We start from the raw sequence: 23,229 nt of genomic DNA, 5'->3' as shown, positions 1-23,229 counted from the left end.
ATAGATAGATGATACACTGAATTGCCTCAGATATGTATTTCAGATGTTCTTTAAAGGAATGCTTCAAAAAACCGCACAAACGACATAAGTTAATTCCGGAACCAACATGTGAGCTTTGATATTTAGGAGCAGTGGAAGAGATGACAAATTAGGTTGTATTGGATTCTGCATTTTCACAGCTTCGGAATAAAGTGAGACATTCTCTCTCACACATACAGCAATGCCTCATCCATTAAACAAAGATATTTAACCTGAGATCATTGGAATCACAATCACGTTTATATAATGTATGCACTGGTGGGCTCCTCGATAGGAAGACAGGCGGCTACTGTTCTGCTTTAACAAATGGGGATTAGACTGATGGTGATTTGCAATGGGTGGTGCTGTGTTTCTATAGAATTAAATATGGGTAGCCTTTGTTTTAGTTTCAGATCAGGGAAACAGTAATGGCTTGTTGCTCATTTACATAGAGAAATCCATCACATGCTCAAAATGAAACAAGATCCTTTGATATATACATGTTGTGAGGTTACTGACACTGACTTACCAAGATCGTTATTGCTGCGGGGCAAGCGTCTCTCTTCCTTCCACGGTTCCACTGCCTTAGCCTCTCCTAGAATTTGCTGTTAACCCTGGCTTATCTGTGACATGTACTATATAACCACAAGCAATCTAATGAGAAAATAGCCAGCTTACATGCATAGCTACCAGGAGCCCTGCTGCCTGAACACGTTGCTGTACATTCACCAAAAGGCTATAATATCTGGAACAAATAGGTCTATAACATTTCACAGAAATTAATGAGCTGTGCATCTATATCACTGCAAAATAGGAGAGCTGACAATGAAATAAGCATGCCAATAATAGAATAAGCTTACCATGTGGATCGCTGCTATTGTCCTCAGCAGACATCTGATTCCTCTCCTTTATGTTAAGTATACTGTTGAAAGGATCACGCTAACATAATCAAATCAAAAAATGCTATAATGTTTCCTAGCAAGCCTCTGCAGAGAGCGTATACTCTGTTTCAGCCTGTTTATTGTGGCAGTGTAGTTTCTGGATAAAGCTGTTCTTGCTGTTGCATTGCAAATGACTGAGGATATCAAGAGCTTGCTGCAACTAGCTCTGCAAATGAACAAGCTGGAGTGAAAAAAAAAATCCTTTCCATTCCCAGCATCTACCAGGCACCCTGTGGATGCTCTTGTCCTCTTTTTGTGTTTCGTATTGTATCTTACAAGCTCAAATTAATCTGAGTGCAAAGAACTGCAAATTTGGTTAGGCTGTGCTTTGCTCACAAGAGTTTGCTGCTGATGAGAGGGATTTTGGGGAGGGGGAATCAGAGCACAGAACAATATTAGTAATAATGATGAGCTGGATTGTGAAGCTGAAAAGACCATTTCACATGAAGTAAGCTGAGGTTCATTGAGAACAGTGCAGAATTTCTGTGGCTGTTCCATATCCATCTACAGCCTCTTCAATTCTCATTGGATCCTCCCCAGCTCCCTAAATCATTACAGCTGCTATATCTTTCTGGATGACTACAGCTCTCCTCTCTACTTCCCTCTTTAGCACCTAGTCCTCAGCAACATTTTACTCCTAGGTTTAGATTCAAACTGGGTCTGCTGGGTTTTTTTTTCCTCAGGATAGCTTTCCACTTGCTACACTGGAAGTCTTTTTCCTTGTTTCATTCCATTTATCCCTGAGGATAAGCTCTAAACTGAATCCTTGAGTTTTTCTCCCTATCTTTATGTGCTGAATGATCATTTCTGGTGGCTTTTTCTGAGTTCCTGAGTTGCTTTGCTTGGTGTCCTGGAGCTTTTCAACAGACTGAAGTTCATTAACTGACTGTTTCCTCTGTATCATCTTGAAGACTATGGGATTTACCTTTCTTTTCAGGATGCATTTGGTGGACAGCAGATTTTCCTCCTGATCTGCCATCTGGTGAGTATTTTTATAGGTGAAAAATAATTTTATAGAGCATTTCTATGCAGATTTTTCCTGCCAAGAATTTTAACACGTAAACTGAGCATCATAAATGATGTTTGTCATTGTGTCCTAATAAATCCATTAAGTGAAATGTACCTTGTTGAAAATATTCAACAACTAAGGTGTTTTTGGATATTATATCTGTTATTTAAATACAAATACAGTAATTATATTTAATAAGAGAAAGGAACCAGTTATGATAAGAATTTCTAACTTGATCTTCAGCACTCATTGAGAAAGGACATCAGAAAAAAGTTCATTGCCCTGTCCCCTAGGGTGATTAGTTAGACTGAAAGATCTGTTTTCCTTCCCATTGCAAATTTTACTTTTCTCTTTTCCTTTCCAATTATTGTATATGTGGGTGAAGGCTCTGGGTACAGAGAGTCTGGTCACAAGAAAGACATTTACATTTAGCCATTATATAACTAAAATAGGTTTATGCAAGCTAATGTTTTTATTATTAGGCTGCTAGTGTAACACAGCCTAACTTCCCAGTCTATTTCATTGTGTCTTTGCACACTGCAGGAATTTTTTGATCATACACAGTGCCTGCATTGAATGCTAAACTTGTTCATTACTGAAGACATTGGACAGATTGTTTGCCTTTTTAGGCAACAACAAAATAGCTAAAATAATTCAAGTAGGATTCTGATCCATGCCATGTTATGTTGTATAATAAACAAGTTTAAATCTGGTTAATATTCCCTGGTAATTAATCTTCTGTATTGTTTTCTTAAAGTTTTCATTGTATAAAAGCCCATCTTCCAAATTCCAGTGGGTACAATATTTTATATATTTTATATATATTTTTCTTACATTTTGTACATGACTGCATCATATTGCACTTCATTATTCATTAGGTTGACATGAAGTAAAATGCTTAGACTGGTATAAAATTTCCTCCGTCTGTTTTCAATATGCAGTCATTGACATAAAAAAATCCTTTAATAACCTCCTCTCTTCCGATTTAGCCGTGCCTGTAATTTCAAAAATAATGCATTCATTCAAAAGGTGATTTCAGCTGTAGCTCTGAATTTCTAGACAAATGAAGTAGTCTACTTTAACTTTTGGCTTTCTTGAGTCAGAAAGAAGTAATTATGCAGATAAAATGCACAGAGAGCTTATGTACAGTTGTGCCTTTAACCCTTCTTTCTGAAGCTGACAGATATTTAATAAAATCAATACAGAATAAAATACTTTATATCTTTTAAAAAGAAGAAACACATTCTATCATAACATGAATACTCGGTTGTCAGACTAATGATAGTAAGAACACCACCACTAACATTTTTTAATTATGATTAATTATATTCCTTTTCTTCAAGTGCCTGAAAGTGAGATAAGTGTGTGTGTGTGTGTGTGTGTATATATACACACACACACACACACACACACACACACACACACACACACACACACACACACACACACACACATAGATATAGATAGAAAGACAGATATGATAGATTAGATAGGTGAAGGTGTAGATGTAATTTTCGTTAATTACCTGGAAATAATACATATGTTTTAGTATTCTATGTTAATTGGTTCAACAACTGGAATAACATTTAACTGCAGACAGAAACATCATGTAACACTATGTACTACAAAAGGCCCCCGAACTTAAGCTGCCTATAATGTGACTACTCTTCACAGAAGTTTTCAACAGTTCACTCTGAAAGTGTCTCCTATTCGCCAGCAGGGGGAGGGGTCCATAGTATTTAATAGCAGTGGAGTGTACCTCATGGTATCAGCAGATTCTTAGTTTGTAATGACTTATTCTGTTCTGAAGTTAACCTTGGGACTGCTATAGCTGCAGTTATTTTATCAACAAGGACACACATCTGTGTCAAGTGTATGACTTTTTTCTCTAATTTATGTTGAGAAGGTGATGAAGAAAGGGGTTAAAGGAATATAGAGAGAGGGAGTTAAGAGGACAGGATATCATTGTGGAGAAGAAATTAGTCTAAAAAAGAGAAAAAGGAAAAAATTGGTGCCTAATAAAATTATAAACCACAAGATATATTATTTTCTTTGACTTATGGTGACATGCAGCAGATGCTCCCTTTATACAGAGAGCTGGCTTGGCTTCTATTTAAAGAAGAAGATGAGAAGTTGAGAAGAAAACCAAAGAGAGGGGGGGTTGGTTCCAGATAAAGAGGAATGCAATAGCAAAGATAACATGTTCTTGGAGAGGGGGGGGGGAAACTGGTAGAAACATGTAAACAGACTAGTCTTTGAAGGGAAAAGATAAATGTACAGAAACCCATTAGCTCAGTGTTAATCAAGCTCAAAGGGAAGAACTGAAAAGAAGCGTTTTAGCTCACTAATCAGTCGGAGTCACAGGGGAGGGAAGGAAAACGGGTAGATATTAAACAATGAATAATAACTAGAAACCAGATCATTGTTACATCTTAACCATTTCCTTGACTATGGAATCTGTAGATATTGCTGGCCAGATGATTACCAAGAAGGAAAGTGATAACTAGCTCAGGCAGAGCCAAACTCTTCATCTATTGTGCTGCTTTCATTTCCAACCTGTTCAGCCATGTCATTGTTAATAAAGCTCAGTTTCTGTATCTTGCGCCTTATGACAGTAAACGAGGTATGTATAAAGCAGAATAGAGCAGATAATCAATCTTCTATGTGGATGGGAAGCCTGGGAAGTATAGTTTAGCAGCAACTGTAGCATAGTACCACAGGTTGGATATCCTTGGTGCTTTATCACTAATTGCGAAGTAGGGACATTGCAATGAAAGAGACAAACTAAAAAAAGAATAGCTGATGAACGTATTTAACAGTGAACAGATTAGTGTTCTAGTCCTGTACATTTATTTGCAACATTTCTTTTACAGAATACACCTTGTTTTAATTTTTATTAGTATCTCTATTTAATAACAAATACAAATGTTATTATTAGTATTACTATTTTATTTTTACGGTTATTAACAACATTCATAACTCAAAGGGCATCTAATGGCATCTAGGTCAGCTAATCTATATTGCTAGCTAGTTAACTTAGCAAATCTTTTCATCATTCCGTGTATCTGTCTCCCTCTTAGTAGCAATGAGATATTGGAGCTGTTAATTAAATCCAGCTTATTAGACAGCAACTCCATTTTCCATACACCAGCACAATGTCATCTTTTACATCTACTGAGCAATACATGACACATGCAGGATCCTATACAAGTCACATACACTTTGTGAATGAGTGGCATTTTGTAGAAAACCTTTATTATAGAAAAAGTTTGTAAATTATAGCATGGTCTTTTTTTGGTGATAATTTGTTGTAATTTGTGTGCACTTTTTATGCTGTAGGTTTGTGTAGCTGAAATGTAAGTGTTTTTCTGTAGTCATTGAGGCACTTGTAGAAAGCCATTAAAGCACTGTTTAGTTAACCCATGATAATTAAAATAACTATGCAGGATAATCATGTTTTTGTTTCATTTTGTAATAATAGCTATAAAACAGACTTTCGGTTTGCTGCCAAAACCTATATTTTTCATGGTATCAATATTTTAACATACAAATGACAGAGACATAACGTCATAAAAAACTGCAAGTATAAATTCATCTCACATTGCGTCATTTTCTGGAAAGTCTGTAGTGGTAGAAGCATTGGACTAGGGGGTCTCTGTCAAGCTTACCCCCCCCATGCCAGTGAAAACCATTTTCCTGTGCATCTGTGTGTTTCCTACACAGGGAGGTCATGGTTAAGGAGTGGTGGAGCACAGGCTGGGGAGACTGGGCCTGGGCCTGCAGGGCCCATGTGAGCTGGGGCCCACCGGGTTTTTTCCCGGTGTCCTGCTGACCCAGTGGTAGAATGTCAGATAACTCTTGACACAGCTACCAGAATAGGGCAGGTTTACACCACCTCCCACTCTAGTGTCTACTACCCAACACAATATATTGTATAACACCTCAAGCATAACAACAAACATGTGCTGTTGACAGTTGTGATACTAGATATTACTACATTAGATACATCACTATGTACATATTATATGTAGTGGCATAATTAGGGAGACGTTATTCTAAACTTATGATATTGTACTAAAATAATATGGTGTGGATAAACAAGGGGGTTTCCGCTTTTAGTAGCCTAAAGATGTCCTTATACTAAACAACTTTTCATTTGGGCCTCCCTATTTATTTTTAATGGTTTTAAAAGTGTTCACTTCCCTACAGCCCTACAGCCTTCCCCAGCCTACAAAAGAAAAAAGTTTATCTGATTGTTGTTATGACTGACCCCAGTTCAATTTTATTCTTAAATTGTATTGCTTATCTTTCTATACCATCCCTCTCCTGTCAATCTACCATTTTCATATAAAACATATTAATTTTGTCTAATTGTTGTTAAATGTATCTACTGTACATCAGTGCTTTTTGGGAGGTGTATGTGTAGCAAATGGGCATCCTACTTATAAACATAATCTTCAAACAGAGCCCCACTACCAGCAAAATTTCTAAGGGGGCTTAAATGGACCAGCCCCACAGTTTGGGAAGCAGTGATCACTTACATAATACTTAGGGGCCTATTTATCAAGCCTCCTATTTTTCTAGATGTGTTTTAAAGGGGGAACAAACTAGAATTGTTTGATTTATGCTCCTATATTGCTAAAAATCCAAATTTGAAAATACAAAACCTGTTGAAATCATGTAGAAGTCAATTGCAGATGGTCCCTTTTAACCTTTGGAACATGTTTTCAACTTCAGGATGACCTGGGCAGCTTTAAAGTGATGCTGACACTAAAAATTTTCTTTTCAAAATATTAATCTACATATGGGGGCAGATTTATCAATAGTCGAATTTAAAGTTATAAGAGTTTCTAAAAACTCCTATCAACTCCCATAAACTCAAAATTCTAAAAAAAAATGGCCAATCGAAATTTATTTAAAAAAATGGATTTTTTTGTGTACTTCGACTAGGGAATTATACAAATTCTATTGGAATTTGACAAAAAATTTGAAAATTCGAATATCGAAATTTATCATGTACTGTCTCTTTAAAAATTCAACTTCGACCATTCGCCATCTAAAACCGAAATTGCTGTTTTAGCCAATGAGGACCTCCTAGAAACTATTTGTAGTCAGTTGGTGGACTTTGAAAAATCAAAGTTTTTCTTGGGAAAAACTTCCAATCAAATTTGATCGAATGTGCTATTCCTTCGATTCATACGATTCGAATTTGGCCGAATACGAACCTATTCGTTTGAATACGGACCTTGGTCTTTTTGAATTCGAATTTCGAGGTTTTTTCAATTCAAAATTCGACCCTTGACAAATATGCCCCTTAGTTGATACATTTGTTATCTTTGTCCCTGCTGAGCAAAATCCCTGCATTTCATTAAAGGCAGCTGTTAGAATTGATAAAATAGTTGCTAATATTCCACAGATACTGCTAAGAAATGTCTCAACTAATTGTATCAACTAAATGTAGCAAATTGTAACAGTTCAGATGCTCCTGTATCACTGAGCTGCCACACTGAGACACCAGATACAGGAAGATTCAACTTTAACCGTAATTTTTGGGAAAACGGTTAAAACTAAAAGACAAAAAGCAATTGGAAAATCTGAAAACAATGGAACTGAAAAAAGTGTTTGGATGGTGAACAACCCCTTTAACCCCTAACTACTAAAGCTAATCATAGCTAGAATTATTATGATAAATCAAATTTATAGTAATGTAGAATAGTATTGCAAATTTTCCCTTGTCTATGAACCGTTTTGCTTGAAATTTAAAAGTCAATTAACCTTAGTATGAAATTGAAGTGATATTATATCTGACAATGTTCAACTGGTCTTTGTTTTTTATTTTGTGTGGCGTTTGAGACATTTGTTTTAATGAACATTAAAATGCTGTTTGTGTGTTGGAGATCACTAAATTTAGCATCTGGAGAGCAGATTAACCCTGAGGCAAGATATATTGTTCATATTTTTTTATCTTTCTATTATGACTCTCTTGTAGTTATTTCCAGTCTGCGTTCCCGCCACTGCCTGGTTGCTCAGGGTAAGAAGAATTTCAGCAACCAGATAACAGTTGAAATAAAAAAAACAGGATCACTTCATTTTCCAAACTTTAATTTTCAACATTTACTCATCAAAAAAATCATGATCAGTTAAAACCTGAATGTAACATTCAATCTGATTTATTTTTTTTAGCCAAATTTGCAAAGTAATGAAACAAATCAATTGTACGTTCTTTTCTCATTGCAGATGAGGTTTCTTTTGTAAATATGCTGGCAATCAAAAAATAATATTGCAACTGCAAAAAAAACTCAAAGTTTAATCACAATTGTTTTACCTGGATGAATTTAATTAAAAAATGAATACTGTATATACTCAAGTATAAGCCGAGGTACCTAATTTTACCTACAAAAACTGGAAAAACGTATTAACTCGAGTATTAGCCTAGTTTAGTTAGGACCAAAAGTCAGTAACTGTGCCACCTTCTGTAATGCTGCAACAAAGGGTTCAATTGGAGGCTTTAGAATCAGTGAAGTTTTAGCCAGTAAAGTCCTCAGAAGGTATGATGTGTCAGGCCCAGTGGACTGTGGACAGTTAGGACAGGGAGTGTCACTGCCAAGCTGATGCTGCCTGATGAACTGATTCGAAAAAGAGAAGATATCACACTAACGATCACTTCAAGAATGTGCTCGAAAGATAGCTGCACCTAAATGCGCTGCGGTGCGATGAGTGATGCCAGAAACACATATGCAGCATGCAGGTGGTTTGTGGGCAGCGGCCTCACCCAAAATCGGAATTGCACCGCTCCAGTGAATCATGGCAGTGGGCAAACTGCTTCCTGCGTCCGTCGGTAGCAGCCAGCTATTGTCCATCACTAGTAGTTTCTCTTCCGCCCATAGTGCCTGCGAGACTGCCAGTACTGGGTTGGAGCCTATGCTGCTGCTGAGTGCTGAGGATGCCGACGCTGTTGTCACATGACGTGCGTCATGCGGTGTCATCCAGGCTGCACGTTATATTATACGTTATAGCCAACGTAAACCTGGTATGCGCAGCATGTCGCGTTGATCAGCTAGGTAATTTTTAACTGACTCGAGTGTAAGCCAAAGGAGACTTTTTCAGCTTATTTTGAGTGCTGAAAAACTCGGCTTATACTCAAGTATATACAGTACATCTTCCTTGCCATGTTAATGATATTGCCTTGTAAGAGTATTTAGTGGCCTCTAGCTTTCATAGCATCAATGGCCACAGAGGAGACCATACTTTCACATGTTATTTGAATATGCCTTATCATTCCAATACCAAACATCATATTGGACCATACTGTAACTTGAAGGTTAAAACAATATTATTCAAAAGGATTTATAACAGGTTAATGATACTCGAGTATATATTGTGCTGTCTGATTAGAACCTGTTCTTAACCACACACATGGCTCTATCTGTTAACAGAGCAACCTTGCCCCTCAGCTTCAATCAGTCAGCTGTGATAAAAAATATTTACCATTTTTAAAGGCTGATTTTCTGCTGCGTATCAAAACACTAGCTGCAATTCTTGACCTTTAATAGGAAAAAATAATCAGTTCTGACTGTTTGCTAATGTTTTGAATATAATTCCTTACATACATTATTTATTAGTCAAGAGAGAGATCATGTTGTTTGTACCCACACCACTGATGGGTCTTTAATGGAAGCCTCCATCTTTCATTCCGTATATTTTTTTATGTTTTAAAGTAGTTACATTTATATCTTAACCATTGCTGACATTCTATGCTGCTGACCATGTCTTTTGTAGGAAGATATTCCAACCCAACTTCCTTAAGATGATCAAAATCCAAAAAGATGAATAAATAGTATACAGTTAAGTGCAGAATTATTAAAATAGACATGTACATAATTTTATTTGTTTATCAGTCTTAAAAAAATTTTAAAAAATGTTTCCCTAGCTCTCCCCATATTATTTCTTGTGTCGTTCACAAAGGCACCCAAGTAATTTATTTATGACTTGTGCAAGTTGACCATAAATATGAATTAGATGCACATATGAAGGCAATTTGAGAAGTTTTTATTTAGTCCAACTTCTGAGATGTCAAGTTGTTGGGACCAAAAAAAATATACAGTATTTTTATATGTTTGAGGAAAAGTAATGCATTAGTACACATGAAGGAATCAAGAATTTAGCAACACCAACATGAGAAATTTTGATAAGTGTGAGAAAAAATATTAAGGTGTAATTGGAACTATTTGTTAAAAGGGTCTGAGGGATTTATAAAAAGCACACAGGTCTACTGATATTATTGAAATCCATGAAAACTGCAGCATCTATTATTTATTATCTTCCTACTGTTAATAAGTTATCCACCCATTTAGACTGTAAGCTCAAGAGGGTAGGGATCTTGTTCCTCTTGTCTCTTTAACACTTGGGGCAGAGTTATTAAAGGTCAATGTGAATTTCAAGCAATTTTTTGTGTACTTCGACTGGGGAATAGTCCAAATTTGATTCAAATTTTAAAAAAATTCAAAAATTTGAATATCGAAATTTATCATGTACTGTCTCTTTTAAAATTCGACTTCGATCATTCACCATCTAAAACCTGCCAAATTGCTGTTTTAGCCTATGGGGGACCTCCTAGAACCCATTTGGAGTCAATTGGTGCACTTTTTTTGGGGGGGGGAAACTTCAAATCGAATTTGATCGAATGTGCTATTCCTTCGATTCTTTCAATTCTTTCAATTCGAATACGGCCAAATACGGACCTATTCGATCAAAAACAGACCTATTCAACCAAAAAAAAATTTGGACTTCATTTCGGTTGGTCATTTTGAATTCAAATTTCAATTTTTTTTTAATTCAAAATTCTACCCTTGATAAATCTGCCCCAAGGGACAGATTTATTAAGGTTCAAATTTTAAATTCGAATTAAAATTTTCGAGTTGAATTTTTGGTCAAAACTCACACATTTGAGTTGGGAGTAATCCAAACTCGAATTTGAAATTTATCATACCTTGAAGTTGGGAACAACTCGAATTCGACTATTCGTCACCTAAAACCTGCTGAGGTCATGTAGAAGTCAAAGGCAGAGATTTAGTGACCCATTTAAAAATGTTAATAGTCTTCCTGACATTCAAGTTTTTGTCAGTGAAAAAACTCTATTCAAGTTTAGTCGAATTTGATTTGAATCTAGTTTTCAGGTCGGAAATATTTGTTTGAGTTTTAGACATTTTTTCTCAAATAAACTCCCATTTGAGTTGTGAGTATATTCGAATTTATTAGAGTAAAAAGAATTTACACAAATTCTAAATTCGACCTTTGATAATTCTGCCCCATAGTATTTAGAGACCCATTTATCAAAGGTCAAATTTTGAATTCATGTGAGTTTTTTTAATGCTAATAAATTCGAATATATTCTAAAAATATCTAAAACTCAAACGAATATTACCAACCTGAAAACTTGAAACAAATTCTAATCTAATTTGACTAAACTCGAATCAAGTTTTTTTTCTTAAAAAAACTTGAATGTCAGGAAGGCTAATAACATCTTCAAATGGTTCACTGGACCTCTCCCACTGAATTACACATGAACTCGGCAGGTTTAAGGTGGTGAATAGTTAAATTCAAATTATTTCCAGGGTATAAGGTTGAAAAATCTCAAAATTTGAAGTCAAATTAAAATTTGAATCGAGTTTGGATAATTCACAATTGGAATTTGAGAGTTTTGACCAAAATAAAATTTGAAAATTCGAATTAGAATTTCCTATTCAACCCTTAATAAATCTGCCCCTAAATGTTGAACATAACTCTGTTTATTATTTGTATTTCATTATCGTATTGACCTCTGTTTGTTCCATGAATGTATTGTTCTACTGTACCTCACTGTGCGCAAAATATACATGCCAGTAGCACATGGCAACAAGACCTTCACCAGAGACACATAATGGATAAACCTCTGCTGTCTTTTGTCGTTCTTCTAAACATAAAAGTCAGCAGCTGTTTTCTCCCCGTAGAACAAAGGACTTGAAACTGCAAAGGGCAGCTTTATCCTTGTTGGACATTGCCTTGTTAGTTGTACTTTGGTTTTAGGGGTTATTTTATATTATTCTTACTCTATTAAGTAAATTATGCAGGATATGCAATGGAAAACAAGAATATTGGCTGTTCCACATTTTATTTTTTTCATGAATTTAATAATATGATTGGAGTGTTTTATTTGGTTATTAGATATAGACCTCATAATTTTCTACTATAGTTTTCCTTTCTATAACTGGTTTATAGTTTTAATACAGTATTATATATATTTTTCATTATGTGCTTTCTACTTAGCAAAATATAGCTGCTAATTAATGCTACAAAATTTGCCTGAATGAGTTTTTTTTTTTTATTCACATTGGCATAAAATGAGTTTATAACCATTTATTAATACCAGAACCATATTAAGGATACACTTAAAATAAAATACAGCCAAAGATACAGAACAATCTGTAGCAGAACAGTATATCTGTATCAGTTATATTCATATTCATAGAAGCGATTAGTGTTTTAATTTTAGGAGAAGTAAAAGAAGGAGGCATAACAAAATGTCTGTGTGTTTTTCTGTGGATTTGGTGTGGTCATTTCAGGATTTGGGATACTGAATTTCCCTATTATAAGTTTCAAAAATGAAAATGTAATGCATCCTAACCTACTTTTTACTCCCATCTTTGACAACATGGTGAGACTAATGTACTGAAATACAGCAGCACAAAAATACATTGCACAATATACATTATAGTCAATTGGTATATTTTGCTGTGTTCATGCAAAACACATTGTCAGTCAAAGGGCATTTTATCGCAGCTGTTCTTTTTGCAAAAAAATTATTGATGCCATTAGCCTTAATTTTTTTGACCCTTAGGGGCAAATTCACTAAGCGTCGAAGCGCCGAACGCTAGCGTCAATTCGCTAGTGTTGGGCATTTTCGTTACTTTGCAAATTCACTAACGAACGCTGGTGTAGATTCGCTAGTGTTACTTCGCACCCTTACGCCTGGCGAATTTTTGCTACGGACGTAACTACGCAAATTCACTAACGCGCGCAGTGTACTGAACGCTACCTTTTACGCTAGACTTCCTTCGCCACCTCAGACCAGGCAAAGCGCAATAGAGTAGATAGGGATTGCTTCCAAAAAAGTTCACATTTTTTCTAAGTCCCAAAAAACGCTGGCATGTTTTCTATATTATGGGTGATAGGCTGAAAAAGATCGAGAATTTTTTTTGGGCTCCCCTCCTTCCCCCCTACATTTCCTAACTCATGGCAACTTAACTATACAGTGGGCACATGTGTAGGGCAAAAAAAAATTTTTATTTGATGTTTTGAAGGTTTCCCAGGCATTTGTAGTGATTCTACGTATTCCTCCATTGAAATTTGAATTTGGCGCCATATGCAAATTAACCTTCGCTAGCGTAACTTCGCTTCACTTCAACGCTAGCGCAACTTCGCAACCTTACGTTACCCCTCGCAACTTCGGATTGTAGTGAATTTGCGTAGCACTGGCGAAACTACGCCTGGCGAAGTGAGGCAAAGTTGCGCCTGGCGCAACTACGAATCTTAGTGAATTTGCCCCTTAGTGCCTAGTCAGAATGCACTTGCATCTGGGACATACCTGCATTCTGCACCTTGCATTGGTGGTTAATACAGGGCCCCTTTGCACTCAACTTGCATGCCAGTTAGGGGGAGATATGGAGTAGTAGAGGAAACATCTGCATGTCTCTTTAACAGTCAGCACTGTATAGTAAAATGCAGGTTCATGTGCAAAGGACTTTCATTCACAGGTGCTGATGGTGGGGCATGGAGCAAAGTCCAAAAAACATGGTGCCTCTTTCTTTCTCTATCTCCTATAAAAACAAATACTGTACATTTACAGGACTGTAAGATTATGAAACACATTTTAGGCACACATCCATCTTCCCAGAATTTGTAGGTTTATTGCACATATGTGTCCATACACAAGAAAATTGTTGCTTAAATTGTTAAAGGTGTGCAGCCAGTGGCATATAAGGCTAAAGAGTCAGAATGTCAATCCCAATGGCTTTGGAATAATTAAAATCTGTATGAACTGCAGTGCATACATCTATCTTCTTAGTTGCTCAGCTGGCAGCTACAAGGAAATGTTGCTAAGCACAAGCCCTAGCTTTAGGTTTTTTTTACCAAAAAAAAAAAAAAGGATTTAGAAATCAATGTATAAACAAAGTGTCTCACTGCAGAAATTAGATATTTATTAATGTTCTTTCTGGACTGTTATAAAGTAAGGTAAAAACATTTTTACATATGTTCATCCAATAAAAATAGCATTGCAACATTGCTCCTAAGGTTTAAAAATACATCATACAGTAAAGGTGGCCATACATGGGCAGATTAAAGATGCCAATATCGGTCCTTTAGACCAATTCAGCAGCTTATCTGCCCGTGTATGGGGCTTCTGATGGGTCTTCCAGATCACTATCTGGCTACGATATCGATCGGGAAGGTTTATTTTTTCAGGCGATCGACCCGTCAGAGCCCATTGCTCCTCATTGTAATCCAATCGATCAAATTAACCCAATATAGCCCTGATGTTGGTGGGCATATTGGGGACAGATGTTGCCAAGCTGATCTTATAGTTTATGGCAGCTTTTGTCAGTGAAAGCGTTGGGTGATCTATGCATTCCCTAAATCTCTTCATAACCAGGATAATTATTAGCCTTTACTAAACCACTTAGGGATATTTCTTAAAAAAGCTCAGCACAAAAGAGAATTTAGAGAGTTGACTGGTCAGTAAAATAATTTAACTGCTAGCTAAGAATTGCTTGAATTAAATGGTTATCTCAGATTTTTGGATGTTTTGGGAATAGATTTAGATATGAGGCTTATTTATTAAAGATCAGATTTTAGTAGTTTTAGAGATTTTTTAAACTATGACTAATCTCACAAACTTAAAAACCTAAAAGATCCAAATATAAAAAGTGAAAATGAAAAAAAGCTCTGAATGATGCTCAAAAATACAAATATCTCAAAAACCTCTAAAAATTCAAGTTTTTCAGTCAATTCCTAGATCAAAAAATCAGAAAACCTCTAAAAGTCCCAATTGATTTAAAGCAGTCCAAGTGCAGCGCAGTTTCCATTGACTTCTATAGGACCTTGACAACTTTTATTTGGCGTAGTCTGGTATTAAAGGTTTTTTCACTAGCTAAATGTAGAGCTTTTTAGAAATATAGGAAAACAAAAACCAAAGTTTTGTATAAAAACTTGCAATTCAATTGTTAGTAAATGGGCCCCTTAGAGTTAGATTTTAAATCCCTCCAAGGCCTGGTCGATAATAAAATTTGGGTTTTGTTCTATTGCATCAAACTGTCCAATGAATTGATTGACCATTATACCGGAGTTGAATAGAAAAAAATCCTCAAAATGATTAAATAGCTGCAAATTGTGAAAAATGTGACCTTAAAACATTATGAAGAATTTCCATTAGTAAATATTAGGTCAGCATTGTGTTTTCAAATGTTAAAGGAACAATAATACCAACAAATTATAGTGTTTTTTTTTTTTAAAAAAAGGACAATGTAATGTAATGGTTCAGCAGGTGTGTTTGTGTCAAAAAAATAACTATAGTTTATATAAACAAGCTGCTGTGTAGCCATGGGGGCAGCCATTCAGGCACCGGATACAGAGGAGATAGATAAATTTGGATGAATCACATTGTATACTACAAAGCTTATCTGCTGTGTATCCTGTGCCTTTTCTCCTTTTTCAGCTTTGAATGGCTGCCCCCCATGGCTACATAGCAGCTTGTTTATATAAACTACATTTGTTTTTCTGAAGCAAACCCACAAGTTTTATCAGTGCAGCACAACAGTACATTATATTTTCATTAGTTTAGGACTCTTTCATTTTTAGTGTTACTGTTCCTTTAAGGTTATTTAAAATATATGTAAGAGTCAGTGATAAATTGGGCAAGGTGTTCCCCAACAAAGGCTTAATTAAGGTTGCATTCAAGATTATTTTGGATTTAGAAGTTTTCAATCTGTAGGTTTATAAATGTTGTTATTTAAAAGGTTGTAATGGGATTTGATTCCAACCATCCTCCCAACTGGATAAGGCACAGTTGGTTAGAAACCTTGATGTGATTAAACATGCTTTTTCTGTTCTTGAAATGCTATCTCCAAGGCATGGCAAAACCATTATAAGGAAAGGAGAACTGTCTAGTTGTCTCTGTTACTTGAAACTTTTCAGTATTGATGCCCACAGGAAAGCTTTATCCATGGCAGCTAAATGCTGTCAGAACAAGACCAAATAAGCTTTACTGGATTGCAGCTGTTCTGTCATTGTAACACAGAGATCGGCTAATTGTGATAAGAAGTCCCCAGAAAGCATTTGTAGTTGTTTCAAACTTTGGATCAATTATGTTCAGCATAAAAAGCATATGCATTGCACATTTACACAATAGCTGCTTATGCACAACCAACAACTTGGAAGTGTCTCCTTGGTCTATACTTGCCTTTGCAAAATGATGCTGCAGGTATGATTGTAGTAAAAGAAATATGTTCTTTGATTGAGTAGAAGATCAAATCAAAATACAACATGGCTCATTTCTTAAAATTGAAAGAGGAAACTTCGGGGTACTACGGAAAGTAGCAGCTCTGCATATGTTTCTCCAGTGGCAATTCACTTGTTAACCAATATGGGAGTGTTTAATACAGGGGTCCCCAACCTTTTTCACCCGTGAGCAAAATTCAGATGTAAAAAGAATTGGGGAGCAACACAAGCACGAAAAATGTTCCTGGGTGGTTCCAAATAAGGGTTGTGATTGGCTATTGGTAGCCCCTATGTGGACTGACAGCCTACAAGAGGCTCTGTTTGGCAGTACATCTCGTTTTTATGCAACTGAAACTTGCCTCCAAGTCTGGAATTCAAAAATAAGCACCTGCTTTGAGGCCACTGAGAGCAACATCCAAGGGGTTGGGGAGCAACATGTTGCTCACGAGCTACTGGTTGGGGATCATTGGTTTAATAGAAGCAATGGTATAACTTAATCCTCAAATATAAAAATGAGCTTGGATAGTAAAAAAAAATGTGTTTACTTTCCTGGACAGATCTCTATAAAATGTTGTAAGTGCCTCTTGAAACCACTGACACAAATTAACTTCTTTTATATGAACACATTTACTAGAGCACAGGGACCATAAAGAAAGAAAGAAATTGATTTTCTCAACAGCCAATGATAGCTGGGCCAGTCATTATGCCAATAAATTTGTCTTTAATGTCTGATTTTTAAGAGAGAGGCCGTGATGTAACATATTGAGTGAAATAAATAGTATTAAACTAATCTATGCATTTGAAAAATGTTATGCACATCTTTTTAAAGTTCGTTTTTTTAATGGTTAAAGTGCAAATCAAGTTATCGGAATATACTGAACAGAATGAAAGTTATACTAAAGTGTGAGGTTTTTTTCTTTCAAATATATGAACCTGAGTTCAACAATGTCAAAGTTTGCATAAAGCTGTAATTTCGATCTGCTAAAAATAAATACCCTTTAAAATGCATCTTCAGAAATATTTTGTGAATAACTGTAATGGAGTTTAATTGGTGTGTCTGATATGAGAGTGAAATAAGAAAGGGCACATCACCTGCTTGGGATAATGGCACAAACAAACTGTCGGCACAGTGATATAGTACATATCCGGGAGTGCAGGGTCAGATGAATTGAACATACTGTTACACATTATGTTACCCCAAGGTCATTTTATCACTGCAACTGAATGTTTAATGGCTACTGGGCATGTGGCATCACTTGCAATGGGATTATGTACATAACTATATAGCACAATTGCACATTTTTTATTCACCCTGCATGCCTCAAGACTCTGCTTTTTTATTCTTCCATATCATAGATACAAATAGTAATTTGACTATTGAATATTCATTATTTGAGTTGCTCAGTTTTTGCAACTGTTTGTGATTTATACAAGGATGTTATTAACTAGCATGCATAGCACCTGCTAAAAACCCTTGGTTCATTTGCCTCTTTTTAGAAGCCTTAAGGGCTCATTTTCATCCTCAAGTACAGATGGCAACTTGTGCTTTTCCTTGCAGATAGTTGCACCTAAAGGTGGCCATACACGGGCAGATAAAGCTGCCGATATCGGTCGTTTAGACCAATTTGACAGCTTATCTGCCTGTGTATGGGGGCTTCCGATGGGTCTTCCCGATCAATATCTGCCCACGATATTGATTGGGAAGGTTTGATTTTTACCCGACCGACTCGTCGGTGCCCCTTGGCGTATCGTAATCCGATCGTTGGACCATACAGCTGAACGCTCAGATTACCCCTGATTTAGCCATGCCGTTAGTGGCATATCGGGGAAAGATCCGCTCGTTTGGCGATGTTGCCAAAGAGCGGATCTTTGAGTCTATGGCCAGCTTAAATCTACTTTCATTAGTTTTAGATACTTGCATCAAAATGCACTCCTCACACTAAGGGACAGATTTATCAAAGGTCGAGGTGAATTTTCAAATCCAAAAAATTCTAATTTTTTGTGTACTTCGACTAGGGAATATTACAAATTCAATTTGAATTTAAAAAAAATCAAGTGTCAAAATTTAATATGTACTGTCTCTTTAAATATTCAGCTTCAACCATTCGCCATCTAAAACCTGCCAAATTGATGTTTTAGCCTACTAGAACCTATCTGGAGTCAATTGGTGGACTTTGAAAAATCAAAGGTTTTTTTTTTTAAGGAAACTTTGATTCGAATTCGATCAAATGCGCTATTGCTTCGATTCGTACGATTCAAATTCAGCTGAATACGGACCTATTCGATCAAAAACTGACCTATTCGCCCAAAAAAAACCTTCAACTTAATTTCAGTTGGTCTTTTTGAATTCAAATTTTTTCAAATTCAAAATTCGACCCTTGATAAATATGCCCCTTAAAGTCAGATTTTATATAAAAAAAATCATGGATTTTTTGTGATTTTTGTATTCGGAGTTTAGCAAATAACCCCCTTAGTTGTGCTCATTCCTTCCTGCCTTCTGTTCCTAGATGAATGCTGCTGCTCCTTCTGTAATAGGCAGATAGATAAGGATGATGCAGAGATCAGCTCTAGCCTGCAGATGGCAGTGTTAGGCAATCCGGAAACATCAAGGCTGACTGTGTAAGGGATGCTGGGAAGGAGGAATTCAAGGCAAGAAGAGAGCACACACAGATCTGGTAGACCGAGATCCCCTGGGATGTAAAGTTGGTTAAGTGCAGGAAAGACTGGCACACTAAGTGAAACTTGCAGATGGTGCAGCAAGTGCGAGGGAAGGACTCCACTCTCCTTGCAGTTTAGGTCCTTTATGTTCCTGATCCAATAGGCCTTCACTGTAGTTGTTGCCGATCTAAGGCCCAGCTAGGGAATTGTCTCATAAGAACCAGAAGGTTCATTAGACCGGCCCCTTCGCTGAGTAGGTGAGAGCCCCAGGTTCCAGTCCCACTTAGCTAGTGGCCCAGTTCTACCCAAAAGTATAGCCAGAACGATAGATTGGATGATGCACTACCTAGGAACACAGCATGGATATCCACTGGCAGATTACAAATTCTGAATACTGGAATTCATGGATTCAACACCAGGAATTATAAATAAGTGCACAGCAATGTAAAGTGTACACAACAAGCAGGCCTGAACTCTCATTTATATGTGGTGCACCACAAGGGTTAATGGATGGTTAATAACTGTATTATTTGATCTTTAAACATTCTTTTTATTTGCTGCTTATGGTCCTGATTTACATGTTTTAGTAAAACAGAGAGTTCTGCATTCACTCTCATTATACATAAATAAATAAAGGTCATTCAAATCTATGAAAGGTGCATTTCCCTTTAAACCATTAGCAATACATTTCAGTAAAGCTAATGCAGACAAAGCTGCTGTCCAGGGTGCTGAATGTGCTTTTCTCCATTCATCAGTGTTAATTAAAGTACATGGTGTTCTAGTGGTGGACTGGGATGCCAGGGGTCCACCAAAAAACTGTTAAATGGTGAGCCCACCAGAAAACCTAAGACCATGGGCCCACTTTCCAAAATATTATTCATCCTCTACTCTTTATTCTCCTAGGGGTAAATGTAATATTGGTCGCTAGTGCAAAATCATTCACAATTCATTCTCAATGAGAATAAGGGGCAGATTCACTAACTTCAAGTGAAGGATTCGAAGTAAAAAAACTTCGAATTTCGAAGTGTTTTTTGGGCTACTTCGACCATCGAATGGGCTACTACGACCTTCGAGTACGACTTCGAATCGAACTATTCAAACTAAAAATCGTTCGACCATTCGATAGTCGAAGTACTGTCTCTTTAAGAAAAAACTTTGACCCCCTAGTTCGCAATCTAACAGATACCAAACTCAATGTTGGCCTATGGGGAAGGTCCCCATAGGCTTTCCTAAGTTTTTTTGATCGAAGGATATTCCTTCGATCGTTGGATTAAAATCCTTCGAATCGTTCGATTCGAAGGATTTTATCGTTCGATCGAAGGAATAATCCTTCGATCGTTCGATCACACTATTTGCTCTAAAATCCTTCGATTGCGAATTTTAAAGTTTGTGAATGTTTGTAGTGTATTTAATAAAATTTCGCAATTGCAAAAATTATTTGTGATGCTATATAAAAAAAACTGCAAAGCAGGTGTTTAAAGTTCGCAATGTGCAATTAAGATTCCCAATGCAATAAAAGCCTAATGAAGATATTACAGTGTGACGGGTGAATTTTTATTCACAAAGGGTAGCTGTTTTTTCTTAGTCTTTTATATCTACTTGTTATACTTTATTATTCCATTATTATTATTTTACCATAAAGAAATGGGGAATGGACCAAATGATTAGAAGCAAGGGGGCCCACTGAGGACCATGTGAGTGTGAGTATGTGTGTGTTTGTGGATGGGATTTTGGTAGAAGTGGTTTTTATAAAATAATATGAAATTTTAGCAAATAACCCCCATTATGTCATAATCATTGGTCACAACATGTTTTATGAATATACTAATACTGGAAATTTGTTGGATTTGTTTTGTCATGCAAATGCATCATACATATCTAACATTCAAGGGACAATAACCTATTTCTCTCTAGTGTGTATTTACTAATGAGGCAGTTTGTTAAACAGACACAGTATCATGTTGTTTGGCCACAAAGAACCTTGTGTTTGGCCACCCTTCACCCTTTGCCTTATTACTGAGGCACAATAAGATGTGCCTGTGGCTGCAACCAATGTACCCAAAGTTGACACTTACTGACTTCTCAAAGCAAGCAATAAATGCATTTCTTGTACTCATGATTACTGCATTACTGCACTGCTCTAGATGTGCCACCAAGGAGCAAATGATTCAAGACACATTGCATTTTTGTACTGCACCATTGGTAGGAATACATTACAGTACAGTATGTACTAAATTAATGGCACCCACATAGATAGAACTTGAGCCTACCAAATGGATTGATTTACATTTTTACAGAAGACATGTTCCTTTTCCAGATCAATAGCACTGAAAATATTAGAGAGGTGCATAGTTTATGGGGGTTATTTATCAAAGACCGAATTTACCTCAATATTTTCTGCTGCAAACTCTGATCAAATCTGCTCGGGTTTTTTGCGTTTCTTTGTTATTACATTTTCCCGAACATTTTATTTGAGGTAAAAATCTGATTTTCCCATTTTTTCATCAGATTTTCACGAATTTTTCGGATTTTTCACCCGAAAACCCCGAAAACTTCGGGGTATTGCACAAAATCCAGCGCACATCAAAAAAATCATTGGCACCGTTGACTTATATGCAACCTAGACAGGTCTGAGATACCGGCTTTTCAAATTCAGATTTTTCCATCCTCGGGGTTTAATAGATTTTTTTAAAAGTCCGATTTTTTTTTTTTTGGTAATTTTTGCATTCGGAGTTTAGTAAATAACCCCCAAAGTGTGATGTGTATGAAATTTCAGAAACCCATTGAGAAATGATTAAATAATATTATTTATAATCATTAATGATGTCTCAGAGGTTTTCCAGAGCTGATGACTTCTTAGCACACTCTCTTTATTATTCCTATGTTCATATCTCATAGTATTTGAAACAAATTTCATCTTATTAAATGAATTTGCATTTTGACCACCTTAGAATTGGTGTAATCCATTCAAGTCTATTGGACAGATGTTTGCTACAAACAATGGTGTTTTTAACTGAGGATCTGACTGATAATGGCATGATAACAAAGTACATTTTGTAACTAGTCCTTATAAATTAGGATTTAGCAGTGCTTATGGTAAGGAATCACGTGTTTCCTTGGATGTGTAATTTGTGGTCCTGTAATTTTTGTACAGTCCTTGTTTGATACTTGTGTAAGTATACACCTGCCATGTCTTTGGAATTAGTCAACCTGTATTTTCCTGTTGTTATCTTAGTTAGCCAATAAAGGCATCACCTTTATACCACTTTTGCCCTCCTGAATTTTCCATAATCCTGAACCAAATGTTGAAGGTGATTACCGTTGAATAAAACATAAAATAATAAATATTATGGGTAAAATGTATGTCATTTTGCAGAAAAAGTATTGAAAAAGACAATTATATTGACTATTATTTATTGATATATATTAAATATTATGCATTTATATAATGATTATTATGAAACTTGCTCCTTTTAAACATCAGGTTTACTCGAACTCCACGGTTATTTATATAATTTAAAACAGCAAGCAGAACACTTGTTGCACACAACTCTGTTTATTGGCCTCATGTTGAGCGTGAGTATCGCATCCACTTTTTTTTTACAAAACCTTTACACTTCATTACCCTCTTAAAATTTCTTTCTGTTAGGCTACAGCTTAAAAAAGTGTTAATATCTCCTATCATTGAAGTAAGGCAAAACAATTTCTACTTGAGAGCTTTCAAAGAGTTGATTCCATAAAGCTGAAATCATAGCAAATGTTACCTTGTCAAAGTCAAAATTGGTAAGAATTACTTTTTGCAAAATGAGCAATACTCCAGTTTCAGTATCAGAACAATCTTAAAATGCTTTGAAACAAAATTGATTGTGTATTTCTGCCTACTTTTTCATTCTTGCTCTTCATAAATATATTATTTTTAGCTTTCCTTTGGTAAAGGAGGCTCTATATTTGATATAAACAGAAATTTAATTGAACTTTTTTATAATTTCAACATATGAACATACGTGCTTTGAATTAACAGAATTTGTAATGCATGCATAAATGGTTATAGTACCATAAAAAGTCCTAGCC

The 23,229-nt window shown here is 36.0% G+C and overlaps 1 protein-coding gene across 3 annotated transcripts in view; it reads left to right on the top strand.

Annotated features, from left to right (window-relative positions):
• LOC108715732 (BMP/retinoic acid-inducible neural-specific protein 3) overlaps window positions 1-23,229 on the top strand; it is a 562,767-nt gene that overhangs the window by 171,566 nt on the left and 367,972 nt on the right. The window contains exon 1 of one of the 3 annotated variants that reach the window (XM_041561593.1): window positions 1,859-1,941. The exons of the other annotated variants lie outside the window; for them this stretch is intronic. The gene's annotated coding sequence lies outside the window, so the exon portion shown is untranslated. Of the gene's footprint in view, window positions 1-1,858; window positions 1,942-23,229 lie in introns of those variants that run through there. 3 annotated transcript variants of the gene reach the window in all.

The sequence above is a fragment of the Xenopus laevis genome, chromosome 4S (genome assembly GCF_017654675.1).
Source record: "Xenopus laevis strain J_2021 chromosome 4S, Xenopus_laevis_v10.1, whole genome shotgun sequence".
In the NCBI taxonomy this organism is placed as follows: Eukaryota; Metazoa; Chordata; class Amphibia; order Anura; family Pipidae; genus Xenopus; species Xenopus laevis.
This window is presented reverse-complemented; position numbering and strand designations above follow the sequence as displayed.